Source organism: Crocuta crocuta, unplaced genomic scaffold (genome assembly GCF_008692635.1).
Source record: "Crocuta crocuta isolate KB4526 unplaced genomic scaffold, BGI_CrCroc_1.0 scaffold1016, whole genome shotgun sequence".
In the NCBI taxonomy this organism is placed as follows: Eukaryota; Metazoa; Chordata; class Mammalia; order Carnivora; family Hyaenidae; genus Crocuta; species Crocuta crocuta.
In genome coordinates, this window is record NW_027533328.1 from 886,533 (window position 1) to 907,804 (window position 21,272).

The window sequence follows — 21,272 nt, forward strand, 5'->3', positions numbered from 1 at the left end:
CAATTCAAGAAAGCACTTCTGAAAGAGAGGAGATAGATTTGCCTAGGTCATTTAATTTCAAAACTTAATCAACTTCACAATTGGATGAGTGGTCCACATATTTTTAATTCTCTTTCAGTTCCTTGGGGGAAGATAAGTAAAATCTTAAAGTTCACATGCCCACCGTAATGATCCACCTGTGGTACAAAAGACTATGTATTATTAATTTTAGTGTCTTGTCAAGTTCACTGAAAATGATGATATATGGATGTTTAACTTAATATGATACTAAAGAAATATAACAGAATTCATTTCTAGAAAATATAGAAGAAGAGCATGTTTAAAATCATTTTAAAATCCTGATTTATTTGAGTCAAAAATATTTTGTGTTCCTGCAGTTAAGTTTTCCTAAGTAACTTTTACTGAAACTTGTCACTTGCTCTAAAATCTTAAAAAAAAAAAAAAAAAACCTAAAAGCTAAATTGTGACTACTAGCTAGTAAGATAAATATCCCTGGAGTTATGTTTAAATTTCAATATTATATAAATACATTTCAATAGTAGATAAGTCATCGTGTCTCTGGAGGTATCTCTAGATTATAAATTTGCTAATACTAGTATCATCTTTCCCTTGGAAAAAAAATATTTACATTCCAAAGAATTAGAGTAAAAACCCCAAATCCTTCCCATTGTATTTCTGAAGAAATTCTCTCAGAGGGCAAAGAGAAACAGCTACTTCTCTTCCTTACATAACTGTCCACATTAACTTTTTTGAGAATCCTCATTTATAGCATAGTCCAACATTTATAAGATGATACAGTTCCCCATGTTTCAACCCAGGGTGAATAATTGGGCAAAGAGAAAAAACATGCTCATTATTTTCTGTACGTAATTAATTTGTACCTCTTCATATACTTTCTGTTGACATTCAGGATAATAATACATACAGAGATTAACAACTATATACTCATATTATAGGAATGTGCAGGGGGCTAACGAAACAAATGTAGACCTTCTTACATACAGTCATCCTAAGCCACCCTGGAATTCCACAACTAAATAATTCAAGGATTCAGGAGGGGAAAATTTTTTTTAACATTTTGAGGTATTTATAGATTTCACAGGTATTTGTGTCTCATGAATACTTCCTCCAGTTTATCTCAATGTTAACATCTTGTAAAATTATTGTGCAGTGTGAAAAACCAGTAAGTAGATACTGGTGCAATCCATAGATATTATTCAGATTTCAATGATTATACATGCATGTATTTGTGTGGGTGTGGCTCTATCCAATTTTATTACAAGTGAGTGGCATAAACATGTGTAACCAAAGTCAAGTAACCATGAAGACCCAAATCAAATTATTTACCACAACTTGATCCCAGGATTCCATCTCACCAGCCTTGTAGAGCCATGACCTTTCTCCATCTTAAATTCCTAACCACTAAGTTTTTCATCTCTCTAATGATGTTATATATAGTCACCAATGTTATATAAATGCAATCATGAAGAATGTGTCCTTTTAGTTTTTTCCATTTAGCATAATTTCCTTGAAGTCCAAACAAGTTGTTGTGTGCACCAAGTTTATTTGTTTCCGTTGCTGATTAGTGTCCCATGGTACTGGATGTGCCACACATTGTCTATTCATCATTGAAGGAGATTTCAGTTGTGCCCAGGTTTGATTATTTTTAATAAAACTGTCATGAACATTTATTTACAAATTTTAATATGAAAATATTTTCATTCCTCTAGGACAAAAAAGTCCATTTTGTTTTTTAAAGGACACTGCCAAACTATTTTCCAGAGTAACTATACACTTCACATTCCCACCAACAATGTGTAAATGGCCCAGTCTCCCTGTAGCCACATCAGCATTTGGTGAGATCACTAATTGTATATTTAGCCATTCTGGTAGGAGTGTAGTGATATTTCCTTGTAATTCTAATGTGCATTTCTCTTATGGCTGATAACATCGACCTATTTTTTTTTTTTAATTTTGCCATGGGTATATCCGGTTTGTAAAATGTCTGTTTATACCTTTTGACCATTTCTTAATTGTATTCTTTTTACTGCTGAATATTCAGAGTTCTTTATATACTCTAACTGCAAATTATTTTTCATATATATATGATTTGCAAATATTTTCTACCACTTTAAATTTTGTCTTTGCATCCTCTTAACAGGATCTTTCACAGAGAAAATATTAATTTGATGAGGTCAAATTTATAATTTTTTTCATGTATTAAATTTTAGGTGTCCAGTCTAAAAAAATGTCTTTCTAATTCTAATTACCAAATATCTTTTTTTTTCCTAGAAGTGTTATAGTTTTGTGTTTTACATTTACATCTTTGGTCCAATTTAAGTTAAATTTTGTATACAGTGGGAAGTTAAAATTTTATTCATTTGCCTATAAATGTCCAACTGACCCAGAATCTCTTGTTGAAAAAGCTACCTTCTTCAATTTAACTGCTTTTGCTCCTTTGTCAAAAATTAAATGCACATACTTTATGTGAATCTACATCTGGATTCTTAAGATATTTTTTAATGCAGATATCTCCAAGCATTATATCATACACAAAAGAAGAAATAAAGGCACATAATCAACTTACATGTAAGCACAAAGAGGACAAACCAGCCTCTCAAAGACTAGGCTTTATATTCTAATTCTAGTTTTTGAGATTGATATATAATTGGGGATTATCTCATCCATGCAGTATGACTGACTCAATCAAAATCCATTGTTAATCAGGGAAATAATATCCACAAAATGGTCTCTATTTCCATCCTGAAGACGATGGCCAAGTCCTGCCACATATGTGTACTGAGCTAGGAATATACTTCTAATTTCTCCCGGCTATTTTTCAGTTGAACGGCAACTCAGTTTTATTAAGTTTAAATGTGAACTTGTGATCTCCTCAGGATAAGAAAGAAACACATTCTTATTACTGCTTTCATGATTTTAATTAATAGCACTTCCTCATTCAGGCACCTAAATACAAGATTAAATGTGACTGTACTTTTTCTTCTGATTTAAAGCTTCCAACAGATTACTAAATCTTTCTAGTTGAATATCCCAAACATCACCTAAGTCATACCCCCCATTTCCATCTTCTTGAGGTGTAAGGACACAAGTCTAAACGTCTAAACCAAATTGACTCCATGACAGGCTTTAAGTTTCCCCTCTAAACTAGAAGGCCTAAGTTTCAGCTTCCCAAAACTATCAGGCATTTACACATTGCCCAAGGCAGGAGAAACCACCCTTGCAACACCCAATCAGGAAAGGCCAGCGACCACCCTCCACATTACTGAGGGAGAGGCCTACAGATAGAAACTATAGATAGGACCCTGTTACCTAATGTTAAAGTTAACCCATTAGTCGCCAAACAAGACCCTAGGCTCGCTCTGTGATTGGTTGAATTTAAAGGTACTCTAAATGTTGTAATTGGATCCCGCCAAAAGTAAGGAATACTCTAGACAATGTGTATGGTTAAACCTGCTGTCAATAATGTTGAATAATTATGACTGGATCACTGTTCCCCTGCCACAACTTCTGTAACTCCCCTGTCACAAACTCCATAAAAACCCTATTCTGCCTTTGCTCGGGGCTCTCAGCACGGATCCACTGCATTGGTGAGTTCTGGGAGCCCGAGCTCGAGCCTGTATTAAAGCCCTTTGCCTTTGCCTGCGTGACTCAGTCTCCCCGGTGGTCTCTGGTCATTGAGGATACTGTGATCTGGGTATAACAGAGGTACTGCTTTAACTTATGTTTTCAAGATTTCTTCCTTTGACTATTACACAGTATCGCCTTAACATTTTAAAACAATGGCCATGTCACTATTTAATTAATTCTGATTTCCTCAATGTTTTTGCTTACATGACCTGAAAGTAAAATCCTGCTGGGAGCAGCCCCGGCCTCGCTGGATGACAGTCACAATGAGGAAATGGCAGCGTTTGCACAGCTCCTGCCAGAAGAAGCCAAAACTGGTATCTCCTTCTACTACTACTGGCTCATGTTGGAAATGAGCCTGTGGGTATTGACCAGGCCTCACCATATTCCTGATCAGACTGATATTCCCCACACAGATTCCTCATAAGGAAAAGCATATTCCTGCCTTTTCAAAAGAGATTTCAGATGAAAGCATTGTGGATGATTATTAAAAGGCTCTTCCTATGGGCCTTGCAGATCCAAGACTCAGATTAATAAAGGGGGCTAAGAACACAAGAGTTACAATTGAGTCTGGCCCTGAGACAAAGAGCCTAATTTAGAGTTAAGGACAGATATCCATCCCTACCCAATTGTTTCTGCTTGGAGCACCAGTCCCTCAAGGCAGTGACTTATTCTGGCCTTGAATATGCTGATTGCACCCTGTGAGGGAACCTATTGAGGAACTTCTTCTTCTTTTGCGATTATGAGAGCAAACGCATTTCCTCAAAGACCTGTTTTTCTTGATACTTCCCCTTAAACTATTGACCCCTGCCCACAAAGAACTAACTTCACCCTTTTTGTGCTAAAAACATTGTCTTATATGCTAAAGATACCTTCCTTTCCCCATCGGATAAGCATCTAAATCACCTGCCTCAACAACTATTGATAAAGGTTATGCAGGAGTCTTCTACAAATCTATGTTCCTGGAAATTCTTACATATCAAAGAAGTCTGTCATCAGAAATCATTGTCCAAGGAAAATGCCACTTCTATGCCGTCCCCCAAACACTTAAATATAAAATAAAGTTGAGCCCCAGTCAGAGCAGAGATGCCTACCTGGTGATCAGAAAGATTATTGCGGTTCTCTCATCCCTCCCTCGCCAACACCGTCCATCCTTCAGGGATCCCTGGACCCTTGCCAGAGCCGGCCTCCGACAAAACCCATAACTATGGTGTTAAGCTTCCTTTTATAATCTGTAAAATGAAGGTTAATTTATCAGTTTTAAAGTTATTCCAAGACTCTAGATGCTGGCAAGGATGTGGAGAAATGGGCACCCTCCTACATTGTTGGTGGGAATGTAAGCTGGTGCAACCCCTCTGGAAAATAGTATGGAGGTTCCTCAAAAAATTAACAATAGAACTCCCCTATGACCCAGCAATAGCACTGCTAGGAATTTACGCAAGGGATACAGGCGTGCTGATGCATAGGGGCACGTGTACCCCAATGTTCATAGCAGCACTCTCAACATTAGCCAAAACATGAAAGAGCCTAAGTGTCCATCAACTGATGAATGGATCAAGAATATGTGGTTTATCTATACCATGGAATACTACATGGCAATGAGAAAGAATGAAACTTGGCCATGTGTAGCAATGTGGATGGACCTTGAGGGTGTTACACTGAGTGAAATAAGTCAGGCAGAGAAGGACAGATACCATATGTTTGCACATATAGGTGGATTAGAAGGAACTTAACAGAGGGCTATGTGGGAGAAGAAGGGGAAAAATAGTTGGGGAGAGGGAGGGAGGCAAACCATGAGAGACCCTTGAATGCTAAGAACAAACTGAGGGCAATGGGGGTGGGGGAGAAAGGAGGGGGGGTGATGAGCATGGGGAAGGGCACTTGTTGGGATGAGCACTGGGTGTTATATGTAAACCAACTTGACAATAAACTATTTAAGAAAAAAAAGTCAAAAAAAAGAGAAAAAAAATAAAGTTATTCTAAGTATAATATTAACAATTGACACAAGCCATTTAGTCCAGTGACTGACTGACATATAAAATGCAACAAATAGTAACTATGTTCAATATCATCATTAAGATATGCAAAACCCTCGATATTTGAGACCTTGTCTACATTTTCAAAATAATCTTCATCAAACTTCCATATGTTGCTTAAACTCCAACTACAATGTATCTCAGTTGTTCCAGGACTGAAATAAATGATTATTCTTCAGGATTGTGATCAAGCATCACACAATTGATAAGTCATTGCCTTTACTTCCTGAAAAATTAAGTATTTTCTGTTCGTTTCTCAAAGTAATATATAATATAGTGTATATAAAACTTTTATATAATTTTTCAGTTTTTTCATAATTCATTTCCTTCAATAAACTAAATTTCTAAAGCTCTGGTATCTGAGCTATTGTACATTTTCTATGCTCAAATAACTAATTGAGTTGATGGAAACCTTGATAATATCACTAAGTAGGACCTAAGAGGTTAAAATATACACTAAGATACTTACTTGAAAATTAGAAATAATGACCTTTCAAAATTTGTTAGAACACTTTTTATTTTCTAATATTTTCCTCACATTTGGTTATTATACCCTCTTTATTATAACTAATATAAAAAATTGCTGTTTCAATTTCTTTGTTTATGCCTGCATGCATGCATATATCCTAATGAAGCTCTCTTTGATAGCTTTCCTAAAGAGAAATATACCATATAGGATCTTCAACTTTGTTTTTCTTTTCTTTTGATGAATTATGGCTATATCTATAAGTTTGGAGATCTGGTACCCGAGCTATCATATATCTAAAAGGAAGCAATAACATAAACCTAACACATTCTTCTTAATTTACTTACATACCACACACACATATACAATTTCACATGATATGACATCATGATATATGACATCATCATATATGTAGGTGTCATAATGTAGATGTCATTAATGACATCACATGATATATGTAGGAGGTTTCTTAACTTTTTTTCCTCTTTCCTTATCCTCCTATAGTATTATCTACACCCACGTACACTCAATAATAGCCTTGAGGCTAATGTATTTCTACATAGACATACACATGTAGAAAAATAAAATATACATCTTTGTATTACTTACTTTTAGAAATATGTCTATGCTATAGAGACTAATCTGATTTTTTTACACTCTGGAAGTTGCATTCTGAAAATAATGCATTTGATGCAGCTTTAATTGCTTATTTGTGGTGCTTCTATAAATTAATTATTCCTCCATTGGTCTTAATTCACAATGTTGTTTATTTCTGCCATTGTAAGTAATGTTTCAGTAAACATAAATATCCATTTTTTTAAATCATAGGAACAAGGATGATGAATAAAAGAGTACATGCATATCTAAATTTTGATATTGTGGTACGATCTGCATTTTCCCAAGCAAGAATAATAGTACCCTACATTTGCCTTTGAAAGTCTGATGGTGGTAAAACAATAGAGCATCTTAACCTAAATTTTAATTTCTCTACTTTGCAAAATCTCAGTTAACAGAGATTTTGAACAAGGATTTTGCTTTTTTTTTTCAGTTTTATTTGCTTTCATGAATTATCAATGCTTATCCTTCATCCATTTTTTATTGAATGGTGTAACAGATTTGTCATGTGTCACTTTGGCTAGATTTAACTTGATATTCCAGAATTGTATTTTTTGTATGTTTCTATTTAGGGTAGAATCTCAAATGAGATTGTTGGATGATTTTAAGAGTCAACAGAAAGGAGCAATCACTTGTTAGCTCACATCCACTGTTGCTGATTTGCTGATTCACTTTCTTGTTTTAAAGCAACAGCTGAACTTGAAACTGCTACATTATATCTTGAAGATAACATGATGAGAATGATAGATCTTTATATATGCATATATATCCCCCTCATATACATATATATACATATACATACATATATATATACATATGCATATACACACACACACACACATATATATGCATATGACAGAGAAAGAGAGAGAAAGTGTTAGTTTATGCTATTGCAGACACCAAATCTTCCATGTAGGTTGGGAACCCGGGAAATAGAGGATGGTGTAGTTTAAATTGGAAGGTAGTGTTTGCTGGCAGAATCATCTCTTCAGAGGAAGAGGTTAGTGTTCTTCTATTCTAGCATTCAAGTGATTTGATAAAGACCACTCACATCATGAAGTGTAATTTGCTTTACACAAAGTCTACTGATTTAAATGTTATTCTGTATAAAAAAGTACTTTTCAGAAATATCTAGATAATGTTTGACCAAATATCTGAGTACAGTGGAAAGCCAGTTTAACCATCACAAACTGAATATATATGTCTATCTGTCAAAGACCTAGAACCTGAGACTTAGTACTATCAAAAAATTCTATTAAACCACACACAGGTATTATATAGTTAGCTCATTTTGGAGTCCAAACGATTTGTTTTCTAAAATATCCAGGGACCTGGATTTATCTGGGGGCATTACCTTAGAATAAACACTATTATTTCCAATACTTACTTGGAAATAGTTGTAGTCATGGGCCAAATGAAAGGAAGGGAATTTATCAGCTGTCTTTTCCAAGAAATGTCTTTAATAGGAATGGGTGTATTCTTCAGTTCTTTTTAATCTAAATTTGGAGTAAATTAACATGCTAAGTATAGCAGACCAGGTAGATTGTAACAAACTGTTGTCCTATTATGTAAGTCTTAGACTGCTTTCAGATTCAATTTGCTTGAAGAAGAAAGATGTTTCTATGTTGATTAAATGTTTCTTATACTGGGATTTTGAATACGCAAAGGTAAATGTAATTTAAATGATACATTTGTTTTGGATAAACTATGGTGTCCAATCATAATGTCCCTTTCCACATATCTATATGAATCTTCTGACTTACACAAAAAGACCTACTAACTCATCTAAAAAAAAAATTCTTTTTCGGGCTGCCTGTGTGGCTCAGTCAGGTAAGCGTCCGACTTCACTCAGGTCATGATCTCATGGTTTGTGGGTTCGAGCCCCGCATCAGGCTCTGTGCTGACAGCTAGCTCAGAACCTGGAGCCTGCTTTGGATTCTGTGTCTCCCTCTCTCTCTGACCCTCCCCTGCTCATGCTCTCTTTCTTTCTCTCTCTCTCTCAAAAATAAATAAAAACGTTAAATAATTTTTTTTTAATTCTTTTTCAATGGTGTTTTATCCAATCTACCAATTTCCTGGCATGACCTTCCAATTCAGTATAAACATTTGTCCTTTTCATTAATTAATGAAAAAAATTTAAGGATGCATTTGAAATGGAACCTACCACCTATCTGATATATCAACACATTGTGGAATATTCCTAGAAATATTTTAATTATTTAGACAAAATATCAAATAGCTCAATCCTTTATCACTTTTAAAATATGATTTTTTGAAACTTTGTTCAATCATAATAACTTTTTAAAAAACCAAAGCAGCAAAGTTAAAGTCATCATATTCTTTTGCTCTAATAATGTTAAAGATTATTAATATTAATAATGTTAGTAATAGTTAACATTAATAATGTTTTAAAGCAGTGCTTTGTTGACACTGGAGTAATATAAATATATCTATTAATTTTTCCAACTATTTATTCTGTGAAAAACTTAGAATCTACTACACACCAGATCCTGTATTAAGCACTAAAAATAAAATTATTTTTCTTCAGTCTGCTTTCAAGTTTTTGGTAATCTTTAAAGGGAAAAATGTTTCTTATACCATGTGTCAGATACATGAAAGAGACAAGCATAGGATGAGTGTTGCTAAATTAAATTTGGTTTTAAAAATTCTCACTGTTGGTGCCCTTCCATTAGAAGTAGAAGAACTGATGTTGTAAGTGTTGATTTATCAATGCCTGGAGTTTTTCTGCTTTAGAATTGCTAAGAAATGAAGAGAAGAATGGAGAGTCATTCAGACATGGATTAACAGACACATCCTTAATGTGAATCCATAGGGACTTTGAGTTCTCTGGTCATTATGAGGTGAGCACCAGTTCCTCAGAAAAATTGGCAGTCACTCTCTCCCCCTTAAACAACAGTTTTGTGGTAAGAATAAACTCCTAGGGGTGTAGAAAGCGTCAGTTGTTTGGATTCATAAAATACACCTCTCAGAGTGCCACTGTTAATATTACTTTTTTTTTCCTCTCAAGTAATTAATGTTGCCTGTAACCAGGAAGAAACAACATAGAAAATGTTTGTCAATATACTCCAGGAGAAAATATCATAGATGTGTCCCAGCTTTTGCCAGTACCCTTGCTGGCTTTATCAATAGTTCATGTTGATAAAAACAAATGGGGTGAGGATGAGATTCGATCTGGGTTTTTAAGTCTTATCGAAGGAAATAAAATACAGCAGTAGCTGGTAAAAGTGCTAAGTAGCTGAAAATAATCCTAAAGTGTTTTGAAACCTTTGAAAACACACTTCTGCAGTTATCATGATGCTATGGATGGTAAAGAAAGTTATACAAATGTAAATCTTTTTCCCCATTTGTTTAGGAAATTTAAGATGGCTACCTTACTCAAGTAAACAGACTTTTCATGATGAAAATATAAGTAGCCATGGTCATGGAGATATGTATAAATTATTGTGTAAAGATATTCTTTACTTATGATGGGCTATGTCCCAATAACTCCATCATATATTGATAATATCATTCAAAACAGAAGAATAGTTTTGTCTGAGCTTCCATGTACTTTCCTGATTCACTAAAATTTCCAAAGGATATCAGGTAGGGCATTCCACATTGGAAAAACAATGCCCCTCTTCTCCCAACGGATTTAGTGAGTAGTGGATTTTTCTTTCCGGCCCCCAGAAGATTTTGAAGTAAACAAAAAGTCCTTAACTTGTTCTTCATGAGCCGCTATTGCCAGTGTGTACCACTATCCCCATTTGTTTTGCTCTCTTTCATCCAAGGGACCTGGTCTAACATAAGAATGCTAATGGCAACTTTTTTACTCTGAAGAAAGGGGTTTTGCAAGATTAAACAACTGTCATTCAACAAAAATCTAAATGATATATTTTGATGGCATTATTTTGAGGCTGGATGCTTCATTTCTTATTTTCTCAAGTAGAAGTAAGGATATTGATGGCTGTTACTCTTTTTGGGTATGACTTCCTGTAATCTCCCATTATTAAAAAACAGAACTGGCAGTAGATAGATTTAGTTATGCTCTGCAAGCCAAAACACCTTCAGGACCTAATAAAGTCAGTGGTTCTCAAAGTTTAGTCTCCAGATGAATTGAATCAGAGAACTTCTGAGAAGAGTAAATTGTCTGTCTTACCTTCACTGACATCCTCCTCCTTTCCCATCCTCACTTATTTAATAATAAGAAAGTCTGAGTATGGGACCCAACAATATGTGGTTTGACAATTATTCCCAGGGGTACTAATGTATACTCAAGATAGAGAACCACTGAGTTCAGTAAATGGGAAAACTCCTCACATAGTTAACATGGTATGAAAACTGTAACAAACTAGAGAATGTATATCCTATTATATAGTTTGGTTTTAGCACTTTCCTAATTCAAAAAATCAAAAAAACAAAAACACTTGTCTATAGGGTAAATCCTGCCTGTTTTGCCTGCTAGCTGACCATTTTTAAGGCTTTTAAACATAATTTATGCTATTCTTTCCACTTACAGACCTGTTCTGAGTGATAATGATGTCACATTTTCTTATTTTTCTGTTTTAATTTTACATTATTTGAGCTCTGTACTTCAGGTCTAACTTCATCAATTAGCAATTTTTACAAAGTGTTATGTAATATGATATAAAATTATTATTCAGGAATGAGAAAGTCATTCTTTTGGTATAATATTTAAATAACAATGTAATAAAATACTTAAAAATCAATTATAATAGGTAAAAACTAACCACTCAATAGTTGTTGGGTTGTTCTTCTGAATTTTGACTTTCTGAATGATTTCCTTTTTACTTCAATTGTTCATCTTAAATTTTATATATTGACTTTTAACAGGATCTTAATTTCTATAATAAAATAGTTATTTTAACTTTGTAGGAAATAAAAACTAGATATTTCTTTGATTCCCACTACTTTAAAATTTTTTAATTCTAGTAGTTAACATACAGTGTTATATTATTTTTAAGTATACACCATAGTGATTCAACAATTCTATATATTACTTAGTGTTCATCCTGATAAGTACACTCATAATCCCCTTCACCTATTTCACCCATACCCCCCATCCACTTCCCCTCTAGTAACCATCAGTTTGATCTCTATAGTTAAGAGTCTGTTTTTTTGGTTTGTCTCTTTTTTTCTTTGTTTATTTGTTTTGTGTCTTAAATTCCACATATAAGAGAAATTGTATGGTATTTGTCTTTCTCTGACTTGTTTCACTTACCCTTATAACCTTCAGATCCACTCATGTTATTGCAAATGGAAAGATTTCATTCTTTTTTTAAAAAAAAATTAGCATTTATTTATGAGAGACAGAGAAAGAGAGAGAGCATAGGCATGAGCAGAGAGAGAGAGAAAGAGAAAGGGAGATACAGAAACCAAAGCAGGATCCAGGCTCTGAGCCCTCAGCACAGAGCCCTAGTGACGCAGAGCTTAAACTCAGGAACAACAAAATCATGACCTAAGCCAAAGTCAGATGCCCAACCTACTGAGCCACTCAGGCACCCCTTCATTCTTCTTTTGTGGCTGAATAATAGTTCGTTGTATGTATATACTACTACTTCTTTATCCATTCATCTGTTGACGGATACTTGGGTTGCTTACATTTCTTGGCTATTGTAGTAATGCTACAATAAAAATAGATGTGCATATACCTTTTCAAATTAGTGTTTTGTTTTCTTTGGAAACTACCCAGTAGTGGAATTAGTGGATCATGGTAATAATAATAGTGGTAATTCTATTTTTAATTTTTTGAGGGACCCCCATACTGTTTTCTCTTTCTGCTGCTTCGTTATTGCTTTATAGAAATGCAACAGATTTCTGTATGTTGATTTTGTATCCTGCAACTTTACTAAATTTGTGTATCAGTGCTAGGTGTTTTCAGTGGAGTCTTGTGGGTTTTCTACATGGAGTATCATGTCATCTGCATATAGTGAAAGTTTGATTTCTTCCTTGATGATGTGGATGCCTTTCATTTCTTTTTGATGTCTAATTGCTGACACTAGGAATTATAATACTATGTTAAATAATTGTGGTGAGAGTGGACATCTCTGTTCTCTTCTTGACTGTAGAGGAAAAGTTCTCAGTTTTTCCTCATTGAGGAGAATGTTAACTATGGTTTTTAATATAGGCCTTTATTATGTTGAAATGTTTCCTCTAACTCTACTTTGTTGAAGGTTTTTAATAAATGGATGTTGTACTTTGTCAAACACTAGTTTTTACATCTATCAAGAGGATCAAGTGATTCTTATCCTTTATTTTATTAATGTAGTATATTATGTTGATTGATTTGTGAATATTTTATCACTCTTACAAACTGGGAATAAATCACACTTGATTGAGGTAAATGATTTTTTAATGTATTGGTGGATTTGGTTTGTCAGTACTTGGTTGAGAATTCTTTCATTCATGTTCCTAAGGGATATTGGCTTGTAGATTTTTGTGGGGGAGGGGGAGTCTTTATCTGGTTTGGTATTGGGGTAATGTCAGTGTTGTAGAATTAATTTGGATGTTTTCCTCCTGACCTATTTTTTGGAATAGTTTGAGAATAGGTATTATCTTTTCCTGAAATGTTTGGTAGAATTTGCCTGTGAAGCCATCTGGCCCTCCATTTTTGGGAGTTAGATTTTAGATCTCACATATAACATTGTTAGATATAAACTTGATAAAGGATTTTGATTCTGAATATTGTATCTCTGTAATTTTTTTTCTAGCAGAAACTTATGTGCAACATTAATTTTAAACAGTTTAAAACAAAAACACAGAAATCTTTTTATTTTAAAATGTTGGGCTTTGGACGGTTCTGAGTTTATTATCAATGTTTTGTACTTTTGATGAAAAAAAAAGCCAAATATGTACATTGTGTGTGTGTGTATGTTTGTGTGTACGCGTGCCTGCTACGCACATCTTTTGCTTATTTTTATACTGATGTTTTTTGATGTTTTTGCCTTTTTTCTTTCCACTGTACCATGGGAGTTATTTTACATACTCCACATATAATTTTATATGTCAAATACAGGAAATATATTCTCACAGAACTATGCTTTTTTTGAGCAAGATCTTAATGCTATATAATTTATTTTGTCAATTTTGTTTTTGATTAGTGCTTTTCTTATTTTTTAATAAATCATTTTCTACCCCACCTAATAAATAATGGATTATTTCCTCCTTTTTGTTCAATTTCTTATTTAAACACTATGATATTTCTGGGCTTTAAAAGGGACAATACAAAAGAAGACAGTTACATACAAAGGAAACCCTCATAAGGCTATGATCAGAGTTTTCAGCAGAAACTTGTCAAGCCAGAAAGTAGTGGCATGATATATTCAAAGTGCTGAATGGAAAAAACCTACAGCCAGAAATATTCTATCAAGCAAGGCTAACATGCAGAATAGGGGAGATAAAGAGTTTCCCACACAAACAAAAACTAAAGGAGTGTGTGACTGCTAATCCAGCCCTGCAACAAATGTTAAAAGGGGCACTTTGTCTATGAAGACAGAATTAGCCCAATACCAAAACTGGATAAAAATGCCACCAAAAAAGACCTAAAGGGCAATATCTTTTTTGAATATAAATGCAAAAATCTTCAACAAAATACAGGTAAACCCAATACAGCAATGTACTTAAGAAATCACCATAGTAATGTGAGATTTAGTCCTCGTTTGCAAGGGTGGTTCAATATTTGAAAATCAAATATCATGGTACATCACACCCATAAGACAAAGGATAAGAGCCTTATGATCATTTCAATAGATGTAGAAAAAGCATTTGACAATGTATAACTTCAATTCATGATTTTTTAAAAAAACCCTCAACAAAGTAGGTTTAGAGGAAATATATTTCAACATAATAAAGGTCATATGTGTAAAACCCATGGTTAACATCATCTGCAAGGGGAAAACTGAGAGCTCTTCCTCTATGGTCAAGAACAAGATAGGGATGTCCACTCTTACCACTGTTATTTAACATAGACTGGAAGTACTAGTCACAGCAATCAGACACAAAAAGAAATAGGCATCCAAACTGGCAAGGAAGAAGTCAAACTTTTACTATTTGCAGATGGCATGACATTCTATATAGAAAACATGAAAAAGTCCACCAAAAAATAGCTAGTACTGATACATAAATTCAGTAAAGTCACAGGATACAAAATCAACATACAGAAATCTGTTGAATTTCTATATGCCAATAACAAAGCAGCAGAAAGAGAAACTAAAGAATTGATCCCATTTGTAACTGCACCAAAAACTAGAAATACCTTGAAATAAACCTAACCAAAGAGGTGAAATATCTGTACTCTGAAAATTATAAAACACTGATGAAAATAATTAAAGATGACACAGGGAAATGGAAACATATTCTATGCTTATGCTTTAGAAGAGCAAATATTGTTAAAATGTCTAGACTACCCAAAGCAATCTACACATTTAGTGCAACACCTGTCAAAAAACCAAGAGCAATTTTTACAGAGCTAGAACAAGCAATCCTAAGATTTGTTGAAACCACATAAGACCATGAATAGCCAAAGGAACTTTGAAAAAGAAAAGAAAAGCTGGAGGCATCACAATGTCAGACTTCAGGTTATATAACAAAACAGTAGTAATCAAACACTATGGTACTGGCACAAGAATAGACATATAGACAAATGGAAAAGAATAGAAAACCCAAAAATAAACCCACAATTATATGGTACAATAATCTTTGACAAAGCCGGAAAGAATATCCATGGGAAAAAGACAGTCTCTTCAATAAGTGTTGTTGGGAAAACAGGACAGTAACATGCAGAAACATGAACCTGGACCACATTATTACACCATACACAAAAATAAATTCAAAATGGATGAAAGACCTAAAAGTGAGACAGGAAACCTTCAAAATCATAGAGGAGTACACAGGCAGTAATTTGTCTGACATCAGCTATAGACTTCTTTCTATAATATGTCTCCTAAGGCACTGGAAACAAAAGCAAAAATAAACTATCGGGACTACATCAACATAAAAAGCTCTGAACAGTGAAGAAAACAATCAACAATAGTACAACACAATCAATGGAATGGGAAAGATATTTGTAAATGACACAGCCCATAAAAGGTTAGTATCCATAATATAAAAAGAACAACTCAACAACCAAAAAAACAAATAATCCAGTTAAAAGATGAGCAGAAGACATGAATGGCAATTTTTCTAAAGAAGACATACAGATTGCCAAAAGACATGTGAACGTTTGCTCAACATCACTGATCATTGGGAAAATGCAAATCAAAACTATAAAGAGATACCACCTCACACCTGTCAGATATCACCTCACACCTGGTAAAACCAACAACAAAGGAAACAGCAGGAGGAAAAGAAACCCTCTTGAACCATTGGTGGGAATGCCCACTGATGAAACCACTGTGGAAAACAGTATGGAGTTGCCTCAAAAAGTTCCTCAAAAAATAGAACAATCTATAGTCCAACAATATACCACAAAGTATTTACCCAAAGAACACAAAAATCACTAATTCAAAGAGATGCATGTGTCCTTAATTTTATAGCAGTATTATTTACAATAGCTGAGTTATAAAAGCAGCCCATTTATAAAAGCAGTTATGAAAGTGTCCATTCACTGATAAATGGATAAAGATGTGGTATACACAAACAATGAAATATTATTCAGCTCTAAAAAAAGAATGAAGTCTTTCCACTTGCAACAACATAAATAGAACTAGAGAGTATAATGCTAAGTGAAATAAGTCAGTTGAAGAATGACAAATACCATATGATTTCACTCCTATGTGGATTTTAAGATGGAAAGCAAATGTGGAAAGGAAAACAAAAGAGAGACAAGCCAAGAAACAGACTCAGCTACAGGGAACGAATGCATGGTAATCAGAGGGAGATGGGGGGTGGGGACCTGTGAAATAGGTGATGGGGATTAAGGAGTGCACTTGTTGTGATGAACACCTAATGACTAAAATAAAAACTGAAAAAAAAAAAAAAAACGAAATGGAAGAGATGTCTATTTCTCCCACATAAAAGAACACAGCAAGAAAACAAACATCTATAAGCTGGGAAACCAGCACTGACACCACCTTGATCTTGAACTTCTAGCCTGTCACACTGTGAGAAAATGAATTCTATTCTTTATGACAAAAAACAGTATTGGTCTATTCTACCAGTAAATATCACACAAAGTTATAAATAACAAATAACAGCATTCCTCATACAATCACAACAGCAACAAAACTGTAGAGATCTCCATGGTCCAAGCTGATCATATTATTTCACTCTTCAGTGTTTTGTCACTTGCTAGATTGCACTATAGTCAACACTAACATTCAATATGAACAGACATGGAATCTAAGCAAGATTTAAGAATAGCAGTAACATGTGAACTAGCCAAGGATAAGAAAGATAATCCAGACATTTGATTTTTAGAGATAATTGTATTGGGGAGGTCATAAGAACCATTTCTCAAAGAGTTGAAAATAAGCTCCCTCCTAATAATAAAAAGTATGCAAAATATCTTTTGTAAATATTTTGAGTTTTGAAGGTTAATCCTATCTCTTTAAATGTTTAAAAGAATATTTGAATTAGAATAGTTTAAACACTCACTGACTTTGAGAGAGTTGGTGGGAAAGGCCTAAAGTATTTCCTGTAAATTTACTGTTAATTTATACTGTGAGGAATATAATCCAACCACAAAAATAATTTTGAAAATAGCTATCACATGGAAGTATTCTAACTAGAGTATTTGGTAGATTTCTAAAACGGCTCCAGTGTTAATCATTGTAATTTGGTACTTAAAATTTACCTGAAACAGTAGTTAATACATAATCTCTTAGAGTGAACACTCATTAAAACATTACTGATATTTTGTAGAAACAGCAATCAAGTAATTTTAAACTCAAAATATGTATAACAATATGTGTAACGATAGAGAGAAGTTCCAATAACGATCATACAGCTCAGCAGGGTATGCTTAAAAATGATATGAACATGCAAATGTAGAAGTTTATTTTCTCACAGTTCTGGAAGATAGAAATCCTAAATCAAAGTGTTAACAAGATTGACTCTCCTCAGAGTTCAAATCATATATACTCTTTTTCTATAAGCAGACAATTGAAAAATATGAGAAATATTGCCAGAATGCCCAGCTATAAGGAAGGCATTAAAATTTTCCTGTTTTATAAAAACAGAAAAACAGAGTCTTGAATAATGTGACCACTGTGATATGCAGAGACAAAATGGAAAACACAGTCACTACTATTTAACATTTGGTCAGTTGATCAGAAAAAGAATTATTTGAGGAAGTAATGGCAACACTTACTGGCAACAATAAGTTATCTCTCATAGTCCATATTTAAACCTTCTGTGTTTTGTGTTGAATAATTGTGTCATCTGGCCATAAAATTATTAAAAATATATAGGGGCGCCTGGGTGGCTTAGTTGGTTAAGCATCCGACTTTGGCTCAGGTCATGATTACATGGTTCGTGGGTTCGAGCCCTGTCGGGCTCTATGCTGACAGCCAGCTCAGAGCCTGGAACCTGTTTTGGATTCTATGTCTCCCTCTCTCTCTGACTCTTCCCTGCTCACGGTGTCTCTCTCTCTCAGAAATAAATAAAACGTTAAAATATATATAGATAGGTCCTCTCTGTTGTTTTTTTTTTTTTAGCTCCAGTGTAGACTACTGTACCTTGTGAATTATTCTTCAAAAGTAAAAGAGAAATCAAGACCCTTTTAGAAACACAGAAGTTGAGAGAAGACTTGCCATGAAAGAAATATTAAATCAATTTCCTTAGAGAGAAAGAAAATAATATAGGTCAGAAACTCACATCTGAAAAATAAAGGAAGAGCATAGAAGTATTAGAAAAAGTAAAATTAAAACTTGTATCTCTCTTAACTTGTCTATTAACAGTTTATTCTGTATAATAATAACAATGTTAAAATATGTATACAGACACAGACACACATATATAGTATGCCTATATATAAGTGAATGACAGCAATTATACAAGGGAAGAGAGAAAAGATTTAGGATTATTTTGGTTTTTGTGTTGTTGTTTGTTTTTCTTTTATTGTGGTTATTCACATTCCCGTTGAAGAGGTAGAGCAACAGGTTAAAAAAAAAGAGAAATCCTAGATGATCTCAGGTATGGCAATGTCATTTTAGATATAATAGCAAAGGGAGAATTTATGAAGTAAAAAATTGGTTAGCTGGACTTCATTAAAACTGAAAACTTCCATTCTGTGAAATACAATGTCAAGAGAAAGAGAAGACAAGCCACAAAATGGGAGCCTATAATTGCAAAAGACTCATCTAATAAAGAACTGTTATACAAAATGTCTAAGTGACACTTAAAACTTAACAATATGGAAGGACAAAAGCTCAAGTTAAAGTCACCAATCTGAAAGGACTATATTCTGTGTAATTCCAACTCCATGACATTGTAGAAAAGGCAAAGCAGTGGAAATGATAAAAAGATTAGTAGTTACCATTGGCTTGTAGGGGTGCACAGAATCATGTGCACTAATTTAATAATATTACAAAATAATGGTGATGAACTCACGGATGGTACTAGTCTATATTTTGGTATATGTATTTATCCTTTCGCTTATTTTTTTTAATATTGAGAAACTTTATAAATTGTTAAATCTCATTTACTTACAGTTTCTATCTAGCTACAAAATAACCGAAAACATCAAGGATTATAACATCATCTCTAATAAACATAGTATAAAACTCAAAAGTAAAATATATCATCCAACCTTTTTAAAGTAAAATATCAATGAAATATATATGGAGAAGTTCTGTTTTTCCTTGGTGACTAGAGAGTAAATGAAAATGAATGAGATGGGAAAAGGTGTATGAAATTGTACATTTTGCTTGTGTCATGATAAAAAAAATAAATCAATGACAGCTTTCCTTTAGAACAATTTTGTGTTTTCTCTAGAGTACATAGTTCTGATGAAATTGATTTTTCTCAATCACTGTCAGGGTTGTTCTGTGTATTTCACTAATAACAATAGCTTTTCTCATAGGGTAAAATTTATGAAATATTCCCAGGTGAGAATAGATGTGACATGTAATGTAGGTATATGAACCAAGACATTCTTACTTAAAACTACTAAAAGTAAATAAAATATGTACACATATGAATGTGATAATTTCTCCATACTATTAATACCAAATTATTCATTTTCTATGTGTATGCAAATTATTCATTTTCTGTGTGTATGTGTGTGTTTGTAATGTGTGTATATAACACACAAATGCTGAAGCCCCAAAAAACACGTTGAAATGAAACTATCAATTCAGGTTCTTGAGTGCATGCATTTTTTTCTTGCATGAAATTATCGCTAAAATTATAACAATAATATGTTGAATAATTATATAAATGATAAATCATCACATCATTATTCTTTCAGTGTCTATAGTATAAGCATTGCCTAAACACAATTTTGGGAATATTCCTGCTCTGCTTTGTCCATGTAGGATAGTAGAGAAATTAATTTTTGCTGTGTCAAGCCATTAAAGTGTGAGACTCTTACTGCAGCTTGTCTTATCTTTTCTTGACTAAGCCTCAATCTTCATATTTATTTTTAATTATATTTATTATATTCTATAATTTTATTGGATAATTATATAGAGTATATCCTATAACTATATTCTATTTCCCATCTTCGGATATTTTTCCTATCCTTAATTAGTCTTCTGGAAAATGTTAAGGTTCTTTAAATTGGGGCCCTTGAATTTTTTTATATTAAATGTTGTTTTCTATGCTTTATCCACTATATAAATGGGTTGACACTTTTATTTTTAACTTCCTTGAAGAAATCTTTAATAGCTCCATACATATTCATACGGTGTTACAGATACAAACACACGCACTGAGACAAATACTCTATGGTCAAATGTATAGGAGATAAATGGATAATAAAAATAGTTGAATTTTATTTTTTTGTAAAATTTCATTTACTAGAAAGCTGAAATAACTTTCACACTTTAGAAATAAATTATAAATATTCATGACGACTAAAGAAACATACAAAATGCATATCTGCCCTTGTTTATTCTTCCTCAAGAGGAAAAACAGTGTTGGAACACTTTAGCTCTGGCCACAGATAGCATTCTGAAAAAAAGTGTTGTCAGTAATGATCCATCTCAAAGCTATTTAAAGAAAACATAATAGAACCACTGTTCAGAGGGCACATGGCAAGAACAGAATGCCATAGATTATACCTAATAAAAACAATGGATTATTAAAATCCTTGAAATGTTATACACAAATTAAGTTATAAAAACCCTCCCTAGCTTTTCAAGTGTAGGGTTACTAAGCAACCAACAAAATATATATGACTTGTAAAATTTCTGCACTGAGCTTAAGACAAACTCAGTGTGAACTTTAATTTTTTATTTCCAAAAAATGAATATTTGAAAAAATTAATATCCTGGAAAGATGTAATAGGATGTCAATTAAAACTTTCAGAGTAATGTAGTATTCATTTA